Genomic DNA, 15,961 nt, shown 5'->3' on the forward strand with positions numbered 1-15,961 from the left:
GTAATCGCACAGTGGCTCCATTTATTTTTTATTGGTATTTCTTCGGCTCACTAACATTCGCTATAAATATTTGTATGAGCTTCTATCATTAGCCTATTACTTTAGCGTAAGATTACGTAGTAGTTTCTTGAACCCGTTTTTATTTAATTTTGTTAAGTTCTAAGGCATTATTTCGTGCTTGCTCATATTCCTCGTTGACTGAAGATTTGTCTGCTAGTACGACTTGAAGATCGGATTCGTGGAAATATTGTTACGGTAGATGGTAAGACGACTCATCATCAGAGTTAACTGGCAAAACAAAAGCCAACGGTTTATTGAGGGATTGTCAGTACGTGAGTTTCGGCATTCCGTATCTATTGGAGAGAGGCAAGTTCTCCCTAATCTCGGTGTGTACAATTGTAAGTTACCGTAGCCCCTGAGTAGTATAAGATCAAAGTTATGTGTCAGTTCTTTTATGTATAATATGCCAATGGCATTTCATTATACAATATTGTTCTCACAAATCAGCTTAATCTTATCCACATGAAGAACTGCGTGTCATCACAAGTATTCTGTTTGGAAAAAAAAGTCATGCAGGTTTTTGATCGGTATCGGTATCGGTATAAATAGATCCTGCAGATATTCATATGAATATATTGTGCAGGCCTCAAGTTTGTACAATCAAAAGTATAGACTAAAATTACAACCTCAAAAACAAAAAAATAAAAAAAGCTTATTGTATGAAATGGTTAAACGATAAAGGAAAGAATGAACGGTTAATACATTGAGTTTTTTTTATTTGATGTTTATTCTGTTGCGTATATAATGAATTTTAGTTATAGTGATGTTGTGGATTTTGTGACTTTTCGGACATTCTCTGGAATTTGATTTGTATGTTTTATTTTTAACACCTCGTAGTGATTCAACATTGCATCAAAAGCACCAACTTTTAATATTTTTGTGGTGGAAGTAATCCATTACATTTACATATCAGTTTTTTAAGTCACACAAAAGGCACATCCAAGTTCGAATCCATGACTAGTTGCCCCAGATCTAACTCTGCCTTGTCCATTCGCCCTAAATTAGACCATTCACCCTAAGTCAACTTTAGTCCAATTGCCTCGAGGTTTATACTTGTATTCAAAAGTTTAGAAAACAGTACTGTTCATTTAAGGTTTTAAATTTTATTTAGCTGATTTTAAGATAATTTTTTAACTATTGAAAGCGGCATTAATTTCTAGCAAAGTCACTGAAGAATGTTACAGTGCAAAACAAACATACTACAATTCAAGTAAAATGTTGCTAGTTCGTATAGCTTTTTGTTGATAGTTACTAATATCATTATTGGATTTTATATTATTATATGTACCTCACCTTAGACTGAATTTTCTTAATCAATGTAGATATCTCAAGCTCAGTGGTCTTGTGGAGACCACACACGCAATCAGATACTAACATAATTCGTAACTTTACATCAAGCTTTAATATTATTATTACATGAATATAATTTACATTGTATTACATTAATTTAACATTTTTGGTATGTGGGTGATAACTTTTACCAATACACTACTGCTGACACTATCAATCATGGTACATCAAAATATAAATAAAAAGGAGACTACGTTATAAGACAATTCATAAAATAATTTACATGCATATTATCATAGCATCATCAGCCGGTTACCTTCCTGTTAGCCACACTTCTATCTTTTATGATTGAAGCATCTTAAGGGTGGCTCGCTCTGGGGCAACTGGGCTGGTTTATTTTGATTAATCAAGTCATACTGCGTTTTGTTCTAAACTGATATCATACTCTTTTAGTGTCATTCATAAATAAAAGTCTGAATTATATGTAAAATAACTAAAAAACGATTTACTCTATAACATCTCAAAATTTATTCAATGGTATATTAAGGTTCATTTTATGGTATCACCGAGTTCATTCTATGGTATCACTGAGTTCATTCTATGGTATCACTTAGTTCATTCTATGGTATCACTGAGCTCATTCTATGGTATCACTGAGTTCATTTTATGGTATCACTTAGTTCATTCTATGGTATCACTGAGTTCATTCTATGGTATCACTGAGTTCATTCTATGGTATCACTGAGTTCATTCTATGGTATCACTAAGTTCATTCTATGGTATCACTGAGTTCATTCTATGGTATCACTTAGTTCATTCTATGGTATCACTGAGTTCATTCTATGGTATCACTGAGTTCATTCTATGGTATCACTGAGTTCATTCTATGGTATCACTGAGTTCATTCTATTGTATCACTGAGTTCATTCTATGGTATCACTTAGTTCATTCTATGGTATCACTTAGTTCATTCTATGGTATCACTGAGTTCATTCTATGGTATCACTGAGTTCGTTTCGTGGCATAGTGAGCTTCTACCAAGAGCCGCCCTTCATTGCGTTTAGTTCTTGAATATGATTTAATATATAGTCGGTTGGTTTTAATTCGTCTATTGAGGCATGTTATGTAATATGTACGTTATGTAATATGTATGTTATGTAATATGTATGTTATGTAATATTTCATATTTATTGATACATTATTTGTTACAGTTGTTGAATTATTTAGTTTTGTGTGTTTGTTATTTTGAAAACGTCATGTCATTAACTGTAGCAGATGAACAACAAAAGGATAATTGTTTATGAATGAATAAAAGCAGGAAATAACCTGGAAATATTCTCTCATAGTTTTTACACAGACATCAACTTATGATCACCTCTACATGTGAATTCTTTGACATTTTTGTCACTAGTTGTCATTTCTCAAAACAGTTTTGTGAGTAAACCAGTACGCTGGCAGTCAAGATGCACCATGAGAGATCGTCAGGTGTAATAACTATGTATACAATCATTCTTTAATTCAGCGAGGGGGTCAAGTGGTGCAGTGGTAGTCAAGCCTGGCCACAAAATGGAATATTTGTGATAAAGTCCCGTGAGAGGCAATCTTTTTTCTGAAAGATTTTAGCCTGGCTTCAGACGGATAAAGCAGTTTTTATTATAGCAAAGTTGAAGATAGTGAAAAGTGTAGAGTAAGTTACATGTACATGGCGTAGTTTTATTACTTACTTTTACTTACCTACATACTTACACATTGCCAAGCCTACACTTCCATTCATGCGTTTCCAAACTAAAGTAGCAATAAAACCGTTTCACTGATCATTACTGTATTAATCTAGTTTTGACACCTTTAGGTACTGATATTTAGTTTTTTACTTAATTTCATAGAATGCATTTTAATGCTATATGTTTTATTTGAAGTACCTTTTGTAGTTTTTGAGTTATGGAGTGAGTTAAATGAAATAGAATCGATCCAGCGTACATGTACGATTGTTTTAACATACAAAACAAATATAACATTAGGTTAACTTCAGTTTGACTGCATGTCTTGGATTTTTCCTCGTCAAACTGTTAGCATGAGATTAGACATAAAATTACAAATTTGGTTAATTTCTCTTTGATTGTTAAGACAACTCTAATACATCTTAAAAATGATGCAGAGAAGGCGAATCTAAAAACAATTGAAAGCACTTGCATTAAAAAAGTATTGATAACAGAATTTAACGAGGTCCAAGATACCCCGAGATAAAGTGTATTAATATGCAATTGTATTGTTCACGTTGCTCGACCTTGACTTTTGGCTGGACCCAAGTGTCTTTGTGCGAGGCGCTAGGAAGGGCTTTAGTTATCTATTTAATTATCAATTTGTCAGACTTAGTCTTTTTTATAGGAAATCCTCACCAAGCTCTATCATGCTCTTTGATTCCTTCCAGCTGTTTTCTTTCTTATATTTTCAACAAAAAAGTCACTTAGGCAATGACTTTCAATGCGAACTGACGCATGTGTGTTCATCCATGGTTATGGCTTATTCTGATTAGGTTGAAAACTTGTAATTCCATTACAACAACAAGGGTTGTGCAATGTACCCCTGTATTTACATGTACCCCTCACTAATGGATGTGTACACTCACTAATGTATGTGTACCTCTCACTAATTTACATGTACCCCCTCACTAATGTATGTGTACCCTTCACTAATTTATGTGTACCCCCTAACTATTTACGTGTACCTCTCACTAATTTCTGTGTACCCCTCACTAATTTACGTTTACCCCTCACTAATTTATGTGTACTATGACTAATCTATGTGTACCGCTCACTAATGGATGTGTGCGCTCACTAATGGATGTGTACCGCTCACTAATGTATGTATACCTCTCACTAATTTACATGTACTCCTCACTAATTTTCGTGTACCCTTAACTGCAGCCAATTTACTGTACACTTAGGGAACCTGAATGCATCCTTGTTCTCTAGTCTCTTTGGATCTTAAACTAGTTCTATGCGGTTGGGGAGGTGTTGAGGATGGTCAGCCATTTTTACTCAATAATTAGTTGTGATTCAGCCAAGTTGAGCAGCCTTGTGAAGTCCTACTTACATCAAATGCGTTATCAAGCTTATCTATCAGGCTGTTGAATTTAGTCACTCGAATGCACAGATGGCGCATTACACTGAATACAAGATAAGATCACTAAGTGTAGTGGTCACTCAGGGCTGGCAGTATACTAGAGCTTGTGATTGGCAATTTTATTATACTGAACATGAATGCAAATAATGAACAAACGCAACGGGTTTATCTGAAATTTTCAAGTTTCAGTTCTCGAGATTGTGCTCATCTCTGCTAGCATTCATATTGGACATTGGATAATTCAATGCTACTGCGTAATCCTGATAAAGAGTAAGTTAGATCGTCGCATGCATGGCAGACACTTAAAATAGTTTATTAATACCTGAGGGTTCAGACTACCAGCTTATGTACTATTTCATTTAGGCATTCGTACAGAAATCTAAATAATAATAGTACGCAAGTTGAATAAGAAGCTTTCATAATAGACAAATGAGAAGTAATTTATGTACATTTCATTGATGAAATGAGTGATCCTCATGGGGCATATTACAAGATCTATTGTAGTTCCTTCTACCGTAAAATGTCTTAATTGAACGCTATGATGCTCTATTTTTCACCGCTTCTTCTGTAGTTGCGGTCAAATAGAGGTGGCGTTCAGTTAGAGGTATTACGGTATTCAAATTCAGCTTCGTTGGAGAATTGTGTAAGAGGACTCACAGATTCGTCATTAATAAGAAGTTACTTTTGAATGAATTTTACAGAGGCTGTAATTCATTTATTAAAATGTTTCATTGGCTCATATTAATTTATTTTCTTTTTTTAAATAGCATTTAAATACTTTTAGACCTAGTTAAATACTAGTAGTACTAATAATTAGATACTAGTTGGAACCAGCTAATAACTATTGTTGTAATCTCCCTGCTTCTCTGGCCTCATCACACATAGGTTAGCTTTCTCTACTTCTACAACACAACTTTGTGGAAGACTGCACTGTCATTTCACATCCTGTTGTACTAGGAGTCCATCAACATTTGTCTGGCGCTAGGCTTGTGTTAGTTGTCAGCAGCTTTGTATAGCCTGTGATTCAATAAGGTGTAGGAGAGTTTTGTTAGGTGCTAAAACATGAGATAAGAAAGTTGCTGAATAGATCAAACCCAGTCTACTGCTAAATTCTAAAACCTCATAATTCAAAATGGAACTGCGGGTTTAGTTACCTATGTTACCTCTATGGTTACATTTATAGTTGTCAGGTGATAAACTTTACTGATATTATTTTAGCAGGATCATAGGGTAGATGTACTTCATGCGTGACTGGTGATAAATTGCATTTTGTAAGTGCTTGTTTTCTATTGGTGTTCCTTGGGTCAGATCAGTCTACAGTTTTATTTGATAGTGTCATTGATTTTTACACCTTCGAGGGGTGGCTATGGAGGTTTCCCAATATTCAGCAAGGTGCATCACTATGATCCTAAAGCTACCCAGGCATATGTGCCAGCGACTGATCACATTCAGCAAGATTTAAATGTCACGTATTACACTGTAAGATTTATTACACTGTAGGATATATTGAGCAGTTTAAGGAATGTTGAACATGGAGAGTAAACAGACTATCAAAGAGATTTGGCACCATTCAAATATATCAACATCATGGCTAGCAATACGCAGTTATTTTCACAAACAACCATTTTATGTACAGAATACACATAAGCCTGACAATCAAATCCATCCATGTGTAATTTCAGTTTTATTTATTAAAATTTTTTAATATTTGTATTATGTTTATGTCGGTAACAAGTGCAGTGACACGACCTTAACAGTAACAAACAAAGATGTTTACTTTTTATTCCCTCACTTTGTGCAACGATCAAACATGAGATTCAACCAGTAATAGCAGTGGCATCACGACTCTGAGGGGGCTGAGTGTTAAGTTGCGCCAGTTAGCACACCTAAATTGTGTCTTTTTCTGTTTCTGAGACAACATATTTATTGTGGTTGACTTTTATTCCTTATCACTCTTGTCACTTCTAGTTGTCATTATTATTATTGTTGTTAAATCTGCAGTACTCTAGGTGCTGCCACTCAGTCTGTTTTAGTTGTGTTAGGTTTGACAACCTCTAGACTCGGTTAACAACATCATATGAACCAGCTTGATATTTACCCAGGGTGCCATGCACACTGAATCAGTACTCTGTTATTTTCACTTCTTTCAAGACTCACCGTGGAAACCATTATTCAACCTGTTTTGAGGTCACTGAAGCAGTTACCTTTGTGCTGGCCACAACTGCAGTGTATATATATATATATAAATATATATATATATATTAATATATATATCTTAATTTTATATATATCTATAATCTATTAATTAAAAGCAGATGCAAAAGCAAATAAAAGCGAACTCTACCCTGAACACCTAAAATATAATTGATAATAGAAAATATTAGGAAGAAAGTAAATTTTCAGTAAGACCGCGCCTGAGGAGCGCAAAACAGATTTGTAGCGCTTTTACTGAAAATTTACTTTCTTCAAATTCTTTTCTTCTATTGTTTCATGCTGCACTAATTATCTCTCAGGTTAAATATATATATATATATAAAATTATATATATATATAAAATTATATATATATATAAAATTATATATATATATATATATAAATTATATATATATATATATATAAAATTATATATATATATATATATGCATGTATGTGTATATACACGACATTAGCTCTCTTATTCTCCTACTCTCTTATGTTGGTAGTGGGATGTCCTACAAGTGAGCCAATCAACATTGACATGCACACTGATGTGAGTTACTGGCTCGTACCTGTACTACTATGTCTATTCATAGCAGTGATGGCTGTCATAGGCATCATCATGTGCCGTAGATTACGCAAGACCTCCATATCAAAGCAGGAACGCTGCAACTGCAAAACGCCAACTCGAAGCAGCAAGGCAAAAGCCTTCCTTTCCAATTCAATATTTTTTACTGACTCTTCCGATTCTGCTGTAGACGGGCCTCTCTATCGGCAGTCGAACCCGATGTGTCGTTGCAGCAAGTGTCATTGCAGCAAATGCCCTTGCGAGCTAGACAAGGAAGGGCAACTACCAGACAAGCACAAAATACATATTCAGTATAGCTTGCACTAATCCTAGTTTTCATTAAATTTTTCATAGAACATGTTTGGTTAATTAATGTAATAAGAGCTTTAGAAGTATTTATAAATTACTGGGCCACAGGCCAATTATTGCTGTAAGAAAGGAAGGATAACTTCACTCAGTTCTTTTTGAAGCATATTCTAGCAAAGTTGCTGCCTAGTTGAATGCAGGTAGTAATTGTTAATACTATTCAGATTGTCGTCTTACTCTAGATTGAACATCGGAGTCGTCTTATTTTCCTATTGTTATTACTGCGATTATTATTATTAGTATTGAATTCGGATGATATTTACTGTATCCTGTCAGTATTAGTTATTTATTAGAATTTGAGAGTCCTATTAAAAAGGCAATGATAACTCTATTGCTTTCTCTCTTATTTTTTCAATAAAAGGCAATCAGTTTAATACATTGATGTAAGGTTTATAAAGCAGCTAAAATATGTACAGCGGAGGAGGGAATAAGTTCTATCCCTCATCGGTGACAACGAGTAACAGGGTTGTTTAAAAATGAAAACCTTGTGCTACCACCTTCTTCCATTTGGCAACATTTCAAGATTATACTTATAGATGTGATGGCAATAAAGCGTTAAGCAGTGGATACAAGAGCGAGGTAGGAAAAAGCGTGACATCGAGCACCTGTCATTAATGTCGCTTTAACGTGAATAAAGGTTACGCTCTTTGCTTTCAGGTTCAAGTGTTCATTTCTATTTGACTTCTGTAGTTGTTACAAAAAGACATTGACAGACCTGAACATGTAGTATGCTATTCGTTACCTTTTAATCTCATAACTAGATACAGGCGTGTACAAGGATGGGGTACAGTAGTTGTTACCACTCAATCTTATGCCTAGATACACAACTGGACAAGGATGTGGTACAGTAGTTGTTACCACTCAATATCATGCCTAGATACAGGCTTGTACAAGGATGGGGTACAGTAGTTGTTACCACTCAATCTTATGCCTAGATACAGGCCTGTACAAGGATGGGGTACAGTAGTTGTTACCACTCAATATCATGCCTAGATACAGGCCTGTACAAGGATGGGGGACAGTAGTTGTTACCACTCAATATAATACCTAGATACAGACCTGTACAAGTATGTAGCAGTAAAAATTGAGAAGATTTTCATTTCACAAACGAGTATTAAATAACTTGGATATTGTAACAACCGCCTCTCATCACAAAGGTTCTTTTAAAAACACAAATTGTAAAAAGTAGAAGTCAAGTTTTCTTAATATGTTCTTTGACTGCTTTATAAATCTGATACCGTTGGCAAGGAATAAAGGTGTGACAACTCTACACTACTGTACATCATTCCGTGTAATCACTATATACTATTGTGGTATGATATGATACATGTATGGTTTCTTGGTAGTCCATCTATTAACATGGGCTAGTTATGCAAGAAAAGATTTATTTTATGGGTGAACACAGATACTGACAATGATATACTGTCCAGAGCTGAGCTACCTTTGTTGATAACTTTATGTAATTACACATAGACATATTGATAAGACTAGTGACTCAAATACGCATGTTAGACCTCATCATGTATTTGAGTACAGAAAAGGAGACTTGTGACTACCAAAGTTGATTCCTTCAGCTAAAGAGGAGACTTTCCTTTGTCTGACTCTAATTATCTATATTATGTTATCAAATTATTCATTACATTTTGTCTACTATTTCACATGAAAGCATACCAAGTCTTCTCTATAGAAAGCATACCAAGTCACCTCTATAGATGAGACCCACTGCTAATCTCATCATCTCTCACTTTCTATCACAGCTTCACCCAACAATCAAGTATTCATTATCAATCACACTCTGATTGAAGTTCTAATACTCTGTCTGTTGTGAAATAGGCCTATCTATGCTCTATTGTGTTCCTTCAGCTAACAGACTTCTTATTGGTTAGAAACATTAGGAGCACTCGGAACCCACCACTTATTGGGTGCTCGAGTTAATATTCCAGCCACAGTTCTTGGTAATCATTTATCATTCACCAGTATCTGTCAACAATATTTAAATGAGCAAGCGTGTGCTTAGATTTTTAATTTAGAATATTTCTCCATCTTCTCATAGCCTCTGTAGTTGCATACAGGTTTAGTGTCTGACTCTAGTTAGCATAGAGTCAGCAGCTGACTCAAGGAAATTACACTTGCTTACAGCTATTCTAACAGGAAGGTTGGTGATGAAATATTATCTACTCTTTGGTTTGTGGCAAGTAAAGTCTTGTTAAATAGATCATGACATCCATTACCAGGTGATGCTAAACAAGACAAGTGATGCTAAACAAGACAAGTGATGCTAAACAAGACAAGTGATGCTAAACAAGTGTTGGCATGAGTAACAGGGTCTTAGTAAACATCTGCCTATAAGATCCTGTAAAGGCCTCATTAGGTTAGAGTTGGACTTTATTGTTGGTTATGATGCAATAGTTGCATAAACAAACAACACTGGTTGTTGACTTCAATCACCAAATACTGTCAGTCATTTCTCTTTGACATATATAAAAATCAATTGTACTACACAGGTTTTAATATAAATTGTATATTGTTTTAGAAGTTATTGTTGTTTATTTTTTTTGGAAAGCAGATTTTACTCACACCGGTGTTATATTAATTGAGTATCAATATCGAGTCCAACCACTTTCTTTCAATGTGATCTGAGTTTTATTTTTAAACATGATCCCGCAAGATCAGCTCACAAGCAATGACACAGCGGCGGGTCAAAATATCAAGCGCTCCTTATACACACAGATTAGCCTGTGTTCAAATAGATGTTCCAATGAATTCATTAGATATTTCTCTAGTGCTCTTCAGGATGCAGTGTTCATTCTTATCTACGACTCACAGGAAGTCTCTGAGCAATATGCATAGGCTGTATTTTTAGTAAAGTATGTCATTGACTTACTAGTATTTAATTAATTCTCCTTTTGACATTATGGTTGCATAAACAGATGTCATATGGTGGGTACACTTCTCACTTTAGTTTTCAGTTTCATAGTATGGTAAGACGACTCATTGTTTTTAAGTAGGTAGTTTTCAGAGCTGGTCTGAGTGTCTAACGAATGAGGCAGGCTGGAGGCAAAAAGGAAGTCATTAGAGAGCATTAGTACTAGTATCGGTTTTGAAATAAAGACTTTGTGTAGTACACTGGAGGCATCAGACATCAACAAAATCTTTTGTTCTTGACATAGGCCCCATAGAAAAACCAATTTTATTACAATGTTTGCTATATAAATCTTATATTGTTCTAGAAGTTATTGCTGTAGAGTTTATTTGAAAACAGTTTTTATTCACAGTCTCGTAACAGTAGACACTGCTACAACGTAAATAATCCGTTCCAGGAAGGTTTACTTCATAGGGATTTTACGTTATAGCAGCAGTAGAATACATGTAAATTGCCTAATCTGTTTCAAGATTTTTCCAAACTGATTCCTTTGGCCTTCCCAAAGGAAAAAAACTAGGTTTAACTTTTTAATTTAAAGACTGTACAATAACTGTAGTATTAATGGTTTGTATCAACAAGTTTGATGCTTTCTCATAAGTTGTACACGGTTTATGGTTCGTATTCACAGTGATTTTACAAAGTGTCAAAGAGAGCTTTAATGTCAATTTACATCGGTTCTTTTCATTTTTCAAACGGCAAACTATTATGCAAAGGAAAACTATCGCAAAATATTTTATGTCTTTAAAAGTAAAATAAAAACATGGCTTTGCTATTCATATTAGGAAGGGTGTCTGTCTGACCGCCCGTCACCAAGGTTTGAGGTTAAGATAAAAGTTAGCTTTCGTCGAAACTAAAACTCGTGACATTCAGTTTGGTATATCGACACGCCAACAACTGCACCAATAGATTACTTTTTTTCTTTCAAGTTCGTCGTTTTTTTATTGTGGCTAGAGATGCCGGTATTTTATGGACTTCGAGATTCTTGTTATTCAAATTTAGCTTGAGAATTTGCACCTGACTCGACACTTTATGTTGGATGGAATTCTTTACGTTGTACAAAACATAAACTTCAAATAAATCCTTTATGTTATAGGAGGTATAAGTTATAAGAGCTGTATATTATTTCACATTGATTGTCGAGTCCAACCACTTTCTTTCAGAAAGATTTTAGTTTCATTTTAAAACATGTTCTCACTGCATCAGCCAGCCAATCATGGACACAGCGGAAGGTCAAAATATCAAGGGCTCCTTATACCACAGATTAGCCTGTGTTCTAAACGAATGTCTGCCACAGTATCAACACAAGCAAATGTTCCAATGAATTCACTCCATATTCCACCAGTGTGCTTCAGTCTTCAGGATGCAGAGGTCATCCTTATCTATGACTCACAGAAAGCCAATTAGGTAGCAATGTACATAGCGTGTATTTTTAGTAAAGTATTTCTTTGACCTGCTAGTATTTAACTCATTCTCCTTTTGTCAATAAACATTCATGGACCACAGGCTAATTGAATCCAGCTACCAGCTAATAACTTGTGGTATAACCTTCCTCCCTCTTCGTTGCTATACCTCTTCCTTTTACATACATAGGTTAGCCTTCTCTACATATCCAACACGGCTGCATAGCATGGGAGTGAAGTCTCACTGCTTGTTAATGTCACTGTGTCACTTGAGACAGAAGTCGTTGCTATCTGGAATATTTAAATCTTTCAGCACCAATGCAGCTGATAAGGAGCACGTAAAATAGTTTAATTTTTAGATAGCTATTAATGAACGCCCGGCGTTGCCCGGTGATAAAAAGTCTTTGCACAGAACATTTATCTTTATTTAGCATATAAAACATTTACCATCATAAATTTTAAACTTCATACCATAAGTAAAGTGTTTTGTGCAGTTGAAACAAATTACGAGAAAAACTAAAACAACAGGAAAGGTGTTTAAATGTGAAATAATTAGTAACTAATGGCCATATAAAGTATGATTTGTTACAATAGTTACAATGAAAAGTGATTTGATACAATTAAAATGAGCTAAAACAAAAGGAAAATAAAAACCACGAATATGTTGAATTAATAATAACAAAGACTACATAGCAGTGGGTATAAAAAGGTTTATGTTGCTGCAGAAGCTATCTAACAAAATTTTGAAGATGACATTACTGGTACCTCTCGATAGTCGATACTCGCACAAACGTAAAAGTGTCGTATAGAATTTACATACGTTAGTGAAGCGCACGAGGGTGCTTTGTCTGACCGAAAGATCGGAAGAGAATGTAAAGGCAATGCCTACTTGAAAATGCCCATGTGAACATTTTTTAGTTTTACAATTTCTATAGAGATTACCCTTTGTAATAACTGGAAATTGAAGAATGAGATTGTGCCGTTACAGTTGCATTGTAATGGAACATTTAAAATTGAAACTGCACAATTGAAAATTACTAATGAAGAAAGATGAATAATGGATTTTGAAATGGCTTTTTTTAAAAATTTTAAAAGAAGAACAAGCGCAAAATGTAATATTAATTCTTAATAAAACATATTTAGCTTTAATCTTCAGAAGGATACCGCAGATAAGCTAAATAAGATAAGAAATGCTTAGCCTTGTGGTTAGGTGTTCACATACTTGCAATTGCAATCCTCGCAAGTAACATTTCAGTGCTGGATTTTACTCGCTATAATTGGACACAGTGACACAATATGAACAAATACTAAATATAAACATTGAGATTTACATAATTATATATATAGAAGAAAAATGTATGTAATGGGTGGTTAGACACCCACCCCAACTATTAAGTTGATTGCTCTACTATTATGATGGGTAGTTGTTACATGTATATATTGCTGTTAGCCAAACTAGTCAAATGATGTCATCTCTTCAGCACTGGCTAAGTAATAGCCATATTTCTTAACACTTCTACTGAAGTCCAGGCTAACATCTCCTTGGTGACTATTATGAACAAAGGTTAATATCTCCTTGGCAACTATCAGGAACAAATGTTTTTATGGTTATTTGTATAAAATCTTTCCACTGAATAACGCTACATGGTCTTACAACAGACCGATCAAGTTCTATTTTAAAGGTCATCCTCAATGACCCATTTTATTAGAAGTTACAGGAATACTTATTTCAAAACTGCAGAAAGTTGCATAGTCACGAACAGTGCTAGGATTTATTGCGCAACTGTGAGAACGCAGAACACGCTGTGTAATAAAAAGCCACTGCCAAGACCATTAAATCAGTCAATAGTATGAGCCGGAGAATTGACCAATAAGAGATAAGCAATAAACACCATATAACCAAACCCCAATAACATGATGACCTGTTGTAGAAGCTATTGACAATAACATCATCTCTGCTCATAACATCTATTTGTGCTGCTTTTCTACTAGTGAAGTTTTATAAATGAGACATTTTATTATTTTTATGGCTGTTAGAGACAGAGGAAATTGTCAATGACTGTGAGTCAAGTTTATAATTTCATTTAAGTCTGTCATACTTTGGTATATTTATAGTCTATATTATTCCATCTAAGCCTGTGATACTTTACTGTGTTTATAGTCTATATTATTCCATTTTAGTCTGTAATACTTTACTCTGTTTATAGTCTATATTATTCCATTTTAGTATGTAATACTTTACTAGGTCCGCAACCTGCCTGACATGGTTAAATTCCTCACTGTATGATGAAAGACTCTCCTACATGTCCACTTAAATACTCATCTGTCAAGGATGAACTAGGCTACTGCTATGATATTTACTCTGACCTTGTAACAGGCTATTATTCCATCATCCATCTCTGGCTTAATGCTGAAGACTTCACTGTCTTTTTGTATCCTGTTATAGTAGGAGTCCATTAACATCTGTCTGGTGCTAGGCTTGTGTTAGCTGTCAGCAGCTTTGTATAGCCTGTGATTCTATAAGGTGGAGGAGAGTTTTGTTAGGTGCTAAAACATAAGATAAGAAAGTTGCTAAATAGACCAAACCCACCATATTGCTAAATTATAAAACCTTTTAATTTAAAATAGAACTATGTGTTTAGTTACCTACGCTACCCCTATGGTTACATCTGTGGTTGTCAGGTGAGAAGATTTAATATAATACTCTAGCAGAATCATAGTGTAGATGTACTTTATGCATGACTAGGGATAACTTGCATTTTGCAAGTAGACCTACTTGTTTTCTATTGGTATTCCTTGGGTCAGGGTAGTCTACAGTTTTATTTGGTGGAGTCATTAATTTCTACACTTTCAAAGGGTGGCTATGTAGTCTTCCCAATATTCAGCAAGGTGCATCACTATGATCCTAAGGCTACCTAGGCATATGTGTCAGTGGCTGATCACATTCAGTGATAGTGTAATGTCACGTAGTATTACACTGTAGGATTTATTGAGCATGGAGTTGAACATGGAGAGCTAACAGAACGTCAAAGAGATTTGGCACCATTCCAATATATCAACATCACAGCTAGCAATATGCAGTTATTTTCACAAACAACCATTTTATGTACAGAATACACATGAAGCTGATATTAAACATATTCACAAAGCTACATCTTCATTGGTTGAGGTTTTACAATGTTTGTGTTTTGTTTATTCACCAAAATTTAAAGGGAAACGAGCCAACCAGTAACACACAAAGGTTTTCATCTTTTATACAGTGTGCAACAATCAAACCCGAAATTCAACTGGTGACTGTCTGTGACACTGTCTGTGACACTGTCTGTGATACTGTATGTGACACTGTCTGTGACACTGTCTGTGACACTGTCTGTGACACTGTATGTGACACTGTCTGTGACACTGTCTGTGACACTGTTTGTGAGACGGTCTGTGACACTGTTTGTGAGACGGTCTGTGACACTGTTTGTGAGACGGTCTGTGACACTGTCTGTGACACTGTCTGGGACACTGTCTGGGACAGTTGTCTTCAATGGTTGATGGCGACAATCAGAACTACCAATTTGTAGCTTTTTATGTTTCTGAAACATCTTTATTATGGTTGGCTTTTACTTCACTTTTTATCAAATGTGATCATTTTGTCCCAATTGATGTCAAATATACAGTGCAGTAGTTGCTACCTCTCAATGGCATGCCTAGATACTGGACTGTACGAGTGTGTAGTGCAGTAGTTGTTACCACTCGATATCATACTTAAATATAGGATTAAAAATATGCAGTACAGCAGTTGTTACCACTCAATCTCATGCCTAGATACAGAACTGTACAATTAATCAGTACAATAGTTGCTACCACTCAATATCATACCTAGATACAGACCTGTACAAGTATGCAGTACAGTATTTGTTACCACTCAATATCATGCCTAGATACACAACTGTACAAGTGTGTAGCAGTAAAAATTGAGAAAATATTTGCTTCAAAAACGAGTATTAAACAATTTGGCTATTATAACAAGCGCCTCTCATTACAAAG

General features: G+C 34.9%; 1 long non-coding RNA gene across 1 annotated transcript; it reads left to right on the top strand.

Annotated features, from left to right (window-relative positions):
- The first annotated feature begins 206 nt into the window (after positions 1 to 206).
- Positions 207 to 7,979, top strand: LOC137388756 (uncharacterized). The gene is made up of 2 exons (XR_010978019.1): positions 207 to 398; positions 7,176 to 7,979. It is a non-coding gene; the product is annotated as an uncharacterized lncRNA (long non-coding RNA).
- Positions 7,980 to 15,961: the final 7,982 nt, after the last annotated feature.

The sequence above is a fragment of the Watersipora subatra genome, chromosome 2 (assembly GCF_963576615.1).
Source record: "Watersipora subatra chromosome 2, tzWatSuba1.1, whole genome shotgun sequence".
NCBI classification, from domain to species: domain Eukaryota; kingdom Metazoa; phylum Bryozoa; class Gymnolaemata; order Cheilostomatida; family Watersiporidae; genus Watersipora; species Watersipora subatra.